We start from the raw sequence: 7,863 nt of genomic DNA on the forward strand, positions 1-7,863 counted from the left end.
ATCATTTTACTAATTAAAAAAATTGATGGGATGATTTAAATTTGCCACTATATTCTCATAGTTGCCACAATATCAATGGATTGAATTCACACCACCAACTTCCTTGCATATCTAAATCACATGGTTAAACCTTATTTAAATTAATTTTTTACAAATCTTCATTAAAATTTTACCATGCCATTTGTTAATTGACACATATCATTGTTAACCATAATGGGAAGACTACAAAATGTAACACACACCTTACACATACACTTGTCATAGTAGTGGAAAGTTGTATTTCCAAATAAGATGATCATAGTTTCCAATTCCAAATAACAGGTATCAGTAGTTTCATTAACTTTTCCATCAATTTCACCCTTTCATGTTGTTAATAATAACTCCAAAAAATAGGTGTCAATAGTTTCCTTAACTTGTCCATCAATTCACCCTTTCATGCTCTTAATAATAACTCTTCAACTCCATCTATGATTGTAACATGGACGAATAATAGCAACTTGAGCGTTTCAAATTGTGATTAAATATTTATTGTACATTTTATTAGTGACCATTCCATATATTATAAGCAAATGCTCGGTGGATGCATCCATTTCTTAGTGCTTGGGTTGTTGGAATTGTGGAAAGATTACTGGAAGGATTGGTGGAAGGATTATTGGAACAATTTAAAGGGGCTTCTCTTCGCTTTTATCTGCTAAGAAAGATCAACAATCTTTCATACCCTTCCTTTTCTAGACCCGGTATTTTTTCATGGCTTTCCTTCAAGATGCATTAGAAGAACCCTTTTTATTGAAAATAGTAATGGTAACAACAAAAAATAAAATTCATTTATCACGAACTTTCTTGAATATATATATTGATTGTCTTTGTTGGTATAACCTCCATCCCTTCCTCATATATTGATTGTCTTTGTTGGTATAACCTCCATCCCTTCCTCTTGTGATTACTAGTGCGTTGGTCACTTGGAAGAAATGCTTCAGTGATTTAGTCGTGAATGAGTAATGTATTAAGTTCTTCGATTCAAGTTCTCTAGACATATTAAGTGGCTTTTTTATCTTGAAAAAGCGCTAAGGGGGGTATTTATGTGGAAATGAAACCACATCATAGGGATTTAATCCATATAAGTTTATAAGTAACCAGCGTACTACTTTTCTGAATAAGTTCCTTAGATTGATTACGGAAAATGAATAAATTAGGGTTGATTTACACTCTTAGATTCAATAAGCTAGAGTAGATTAGCTACACTTGATTCAAATCTTCTCATTGCAATGGGATTTTGATAAAGACCAACCCAAAATGTTTAGCAGAAATGATATGAATATTTTAAAGAATATCTATTAGTGATAAATCATGTTGCAGCCATTAACTTAGCATTAGCCCTAGATTTGAAGTTCACCTGTACATACCAAATGTTTTGTGTCTTGCGTTTTACATCTCACGCAAATTTGCGAGGCATTTTTTTTCATACTATACCTCCAAAATCCAACCTACATATCATTTAGATCATTTAGATCCTTAGGTTCCCCTGATTAACTGCATGCAAGTTTGTAAATAGCCACAATAAGTACTGAGTGGAGGGTGGCCTTTTTAATTGCTATTACCAAAATGTTCCTTGACACAACAGCCTCAAATTTAAAATAACAGCGTTTGGATTCTGGAGGGTTAATTTAATTGGAGCTCCAACAACTTGATCATATCTTCTGTAATCTATTTCATATTGTTTGGACTGCTATTTGCTTAGCTTCCTTATCTATATTTCCGTAGATTCGAACAAACGAAGAACCTGAGGAAAGAAAACCAAAGAAAAAAAGACAGAACTATGATTTGAGAGTTTTTATATGTGAATACATATAATATTAATTACAATATACATATTAATTTAAATGCATTAATTAGGGTTCAATAGTATCTATCTTGTACTGTATCCATCATGTTTTTCAACCTTATCATAATAAAGAGCCCAAACAATAGTATTTTTAAATTTCTACATAAGTGTAAACATTAGATGTTAGGCTTTGTATTGGTTTTAATCTTTCCCTTCAAATGATTTCTTAATGCTACATCTCTAGCATTAATAAACCTTCTTTATCATCTACTTCAAGATAAACATTTTTTATCATCTACAATTTTCATGGGGATAATGCTACATCTTTTCCATTATAAAAACTTAAATATTATGCTACGTATATGTATATTATGTAAATACAATACATCTTATATCACTACTATCCCAGTAAGTAGAGTAAGCATAGTAGAAGCTTAGTAGTCCATGGAGTAACAACCATGATACTTATGGAAATACAAGAAATTGGAACGTAATATGATAGTACTGCTCTTTATAGTATTACAGCTTATTTGGTTAACTAGTATGATATCCATATGTAACTGGTGTCAATACTATATGGTTTAAGCAAGGTATATAGCTTAGTTTCATCAAGTAATCATCACATATCTTTTATAAGCTTGATAACGTGTAAGCCTAATTACTGATATAGGATATACAAAGCAGGTACGTATGAAAGGTGAAACACAGATACCAGCATATATATAATATTCAATCCTTAGTAATAGTCTCAATACCATCGATTGCCTTATATGGAACCAATAGTCAAAAGAGGTGGTATATCTAGTCCAGCTATCATGATCAAGCTAGTTACTGCATGTACTATGATTGCACTTGTTATGATTATGTTTGTGTGAATGTGTAGTAGTACTAATACTCTCCCTATAACCTACCCCGAGTCAAAGTCTGAGATAGTGCGACGAGCATTGGAGTAAGCAATATCAATATGCTTATTACGATAGGTGGTTATGAGAGAAACAAGAAGGGTGGAAAACAGAGTAAATACTAGCTGCTTGCTTAAAGCTGACATGAAGCTCCTATCGATGAAATACAGGTACATGTAGAAACAAAGCTGGTTGTATACTCAATTACGGAACTAAGCCTACTGGTTACGTGTTATCAAGCTTAGTCATATCTACAGTATTGACCTAATCTGTGTTCTAAGCATTCAATCTACTCTATTAGAATATGGAAACAGCAAGTATGTTATGAATAGTGTGATATGTACTATATTAGCATAATGAACTGGTCCCTATGTTATGTATACAGGTGAAATCATAGGTCATTACCGTTGTAACATGGGTCTCTAAGATCGAGACTTGTATTGCACTCTTTGTAATGATCGTTTCTCTATTCCATGATAGTTATGGGATTACTAGTACCACTATAGCCTTTATTGCTCTTATTGTGTTATGTATTTCACTGATGAGATTGAGATCCAAGCTGATTACGATCGAATAAGGGGAAATAGACATTTTCGATCTGACCTGATTGAAAATAGATCGATATGCTTTGCTTCTTCTCTTGCAACTGGCTTGACTCCTGCTACTTTATACTGGAAGAGCTGGAAGAGATGGCTACTGTTAGTGGATCCATAAGTTGCTATGTTGCTATGTTGCTATATGGTTGAACCTTCACTTGCGGAGCTTAGATCGTTTATCACCTCATTTTGACCCTTATCACCCTAGCGGAGCTTAGATCATTTCTTTCTCGGAGGAGCCTAGGCCTAGTTAGAACCCTTTTCCCTGGCTTAGTGCTTGGGTCTTGCTTCTTGCTTGAGCTTATGGGATTGATTGAGGAAGAAGGGGATCTGAATGCTGAATGCTGGGTCGGTATGCTTGCTTGGATGCTTGGGATGCTTGCTGGGTCTGCTTGCCGGGTTCTGGCTTAGGGCTTGAGCTTCTGGGGTTTGGTTGGGGAGCTTCATACGGGCTTTGAAAGGAAAGGGGTTTGAGAGCTTCATGGTCATGCTGGGCTCATCTTGTTGGGTCAGGCTTAGTCTTTTATTACTTAAAGCTCACCAGACTTGCCCCTCCTTCCTCTCCCTAAGAGTGAGCCATCCTCCTATTTAAGGAAAGATCTCTCTAGGCTAGGCGCTTCTAAGCTGAATGAGTCCGGGTATATATAGCTTCATCTTCCTTACAACCTTTCTATGTGAGTCTGAATTAGAGGGAAAGGCTTCCTCCTTCTCCTTCCTTTCCCCTTCCCTTGTCTACAAACTCACCCACCTGAATACCTAGACCTGTTAACCCTAGACCACTTGCTTCATGAATTGCTTAATGGGTACTGCTATTTACTTATTATCAGGACGGCATGCATGATACAACCTTACCTTACCCTTTCCTTACGTGCATATACCTGTGGTTTTTCATACTTTACCGCTTCACCCAACCTTTGTGAATGGAGTGATCCCTAATTTACTTATTGGGTGGGGGGGCTGGTCGAGAGTTCGCTTACTCACCCTTAACAACCAATTAAGTCAGCCAGGAATCTTAGTGGGAAAACACTATTGCTATTAACTACCCTACCGAACCTTTACTTAGGAATTCTTATGGGTAACAAACACTATGAACTACTGTTCCCACCGAACCTTGCCCATACGATTCAGTTATTAGAAACTACTGCTAGGAAGGAATAGACCTACCCGCCTTGAGTTTACTTATACTGCCTGCTACCCACTTTCTCTTTTACCACCTGAAAGAAATAGACCTGCCTTATACCTAGCCTAGTACCACTTGAATTAATCGCTTAGTGGCTACTGCACTATACCTTTCCTTTACCTGGAAGCTAATGACTTGAATAGTCTCATTCCCATTCATCATAGTGATAAATAGTACAATGGTGAACTAAAGCTGGATTTACTATGCTCTTAGCTATGGGATTCAAGCTTAGATATGTATAGCGTTTGATTCTTAATAAACCACATCATTAACTATGGTGAGTATAGAGCTTTGTTTATACTAATGGAAACAGTGAATCCCATAGATGTTTGACTTATTACATATGCTAGCTTAGATACTAGTCAATGGTTCCAAGTATGGACACACTGTGATTAGAGTAAGCTTAGATAAGGTATAAGCTAGGAAACAACCCTTACATATAAGCAAGTAACTATAAGCTAAGATAAGGTTATGTCATGTAATTGAATATGGTTAAGCCTGATTACATGTAAAGCTTTGTCAAAAAGGTAACTAGCTATTACAGTGTAATGGTTATGAGTACTATGAAGATCGAGCTTACACTACCTAATCTGTGTTCTTTATCCATACTACCCTTCCAGTATGTACAAGATAGAATCTCCCTTATATATAAGTAATCAATCTAAGCTGAATAAGCTGTAAGAGCAATTCCCTTATACCTCTTGTTCAGGATCACCAGTTCACATTTGGTTATGTTTATAGTTAATATGTAGAATAAGGGTGTTGACCTTATAAGTGACATGGAAGCTGATTCCATCAACAATGGGTACAGAGATGGTACTATGTATGAATACGGTGTGATAAGGCTCGATATTCAATGACAGTTAGATCAGTGTTTGAATCATACATATACAATATCCATACTAGTGAAGCAGTGATAAGAACCAATAGGGAATGGTTAGTACACAATGGTATAGGTAAATAAGTAATCAACCTTTATTATGTGATCTTATTGTTTACGTAATGACTTTTAGTTAACCTATTCTGTACAGTTAATATGATGGCAATAAGAAGATTTTATGAGATAGAATATGGAGAATAGAGTATGACCTGCTTATTCCGGGTAAAGCATGTAGTGATTGAGCTTATTCCCCTAATTCACCTTATAGCTAAGAGTACAAGCTAATCGTAATAGCTATACTTATACGTATCTATATTAGTATGATTCCCATTGAAACCTATGTAAGCTTAAGTAGCTGTAACGTAACCTTTCTATTAGGATAGCAATATTAGCCTAATTAATAAGGTTGATGTAATAGCCTTGTATAATGGTGGAAATGACTATTCTAGTATATGAAATGAATATGGATTACTCTTATATAATGACCTTATCACTAGACACGTAATCTATCAGTGTACCATAAGGGTAAGGAGTACTACTACCATCGAATCTACACTATAACAAGGTCCGGAGGTCTTGCGCTTCTGAGGGCAAGGATAAGGCAAGGTTTGATATGAGCCCAGTGTTACAAGGTATATTAGTAGTAATAAGCTTATAGTGAGGGGTATAGTTCATTCCATGTAGAAGCTAAGCTCTTGTTCAACCATTACAAGTAAGCATGATCTCGATTAGGAGATACACACAGGTATAAGTAGTAGTGATATGCCATTAGTCTAGTACCAGGACTTGGTTTCCCGTTGAGATGCAATCGATACAAGGTTAGGGAAAACATGGACATGGATACTACATAATGGTATATTCAAGATATGTGATGTAATTCCATTGGTTCACTCTTATATGATGTGTAAATCATACTATGTTATCAATAAAGGTGGTGTATTTGCCTAATATTCATATTAGTATTAGTAATAGATACGAGTAATAGTAATGGGATACGTGATTGGAATAGCTCTATATGATTCATCATAAAGACTAGTTCATAGTGGTGCTATGTTCCCTATATAACATAAGCAAGAGACTAGTCACCCCTTCCTTCCTTTCAGTGCCAGGAGAATAGTGGGGTGAATGATTGAATGGGACTGACTCAACCCACTCATAAGACCAGTTCATTAGGCCAGCGCCTCACTCATTAGGTCAGTTAAGAGACCCATCCAGTATAACCCGTATTTCCATCCGTTAGAAGAGGATATATCGGTCAGTCAGTCTTTATAACGACTCCTTCGCAGTAATTAAGGTTATCTCCCATGGTGGTTCCCTTTGATAGTTGCTCTAGAGTTGCACCAAAACTCAATTTTGGCTTTAAGGAACTCGATGATTTCATGCAGTGAAGGTGATTCCTTTCGATAAGGTGACAGCAGAAGGAAGCTTATACAGGTGAGGTGAGTCTCTATTCTAAGTTCATGAGGTATCTTTCTCTTCTGTTATATTATAACTCTACAACACATTATAGGGCCTTTCGAGATCCATCCGGGTCGATAACTCGCATTTTTCATTATCCAAATCGATGATTTACAGCTACTTCGTTCCTGAAGCAATATATAAAAATGCCGATTGGTCTGGTCCGTCAATTTGAAACACCTTCTTTATAAGCAGTTGTTTGCCAAGTTCAACGGTCAATTAAGCATTATCGCAAGGCCCCTCTATCGCTGCGCCCCTCAAATTGCTAGCTATAAGGTAGGGTTCTCCTATATTTGTTCCCCTCAAAGAGCGTTTATCTAATGATCGAATTACGTAAATTGAGAACCCGATTAATAGTACTTTTCATTATTATATGATGCATATGTTTCTCAAGCGATGAAATTAATGAAAAGGATAGCTCGTCCCGCTGAGGGTGAGGGTGAGATACGAACCGCTTACTCGACCTTGGTTTGACCTGGTAATTTCAATACTTCAGGGTGGCCTATGTTAAGGAGGTGGGGGTATAAAGCATTAGGTGGTTTTGAGATTGAAAAGCATATGCTGGCCTCGCTCTTGGTTAATCAACCAGCAAACAGCAAGCAAGCGATACCCGCCAGCCTAACCAGCAAGCTCCCCAGCTCCCCAGCTAACAAGCTAACCAGCCAGCAATTGCAGCAAGCAAGCCTGGCTCTTATCCCAGCCCGTTTCTTTTATTAAGAGCCCATGGTGGAAAGGGTGTCCCTCCCATTGATTCGACCAGCTCGGTTCTTAAGCCAGCCAGGTAGTAACGAAAAGCAAGTAACAGCTGTACCATCCAGCAATATCCATTGGAGTCCCACTTTTGGCATTTGAAAAGCTTCCTTCCCTGATTACAGGAAAGCGCCCTCCGGGTCCTTTTTTCGCTCCCCAAGGCTCCGAGAGATATTGAGGCAGGGTCGATAGCTTGTAGGGAAAAAGACTATAGTGAGGTAGTGCTCTTGGCTAGAAGAGCCAAGAGGAAGGACCCCATTTGGGCACCAAAAGGA

The sequence above is a fragment of the Pinus tabuliformis genome, chromosome 8, assembly GCF_031772625.1.
Source record: "Pinus tabuliformis cultivar Carrire ecotype Pingquan chromosome 8, CPIR1, whole genome shotgun sequence".
In the NCBI taxonomy this organism is placed as follows: domain Eukaryota; kingdom Viridiplantae; phylum Streptophyta; class Pinopsida; order Pinales; family Pinaceae; genus Pinus; species Pinus tabuliformis.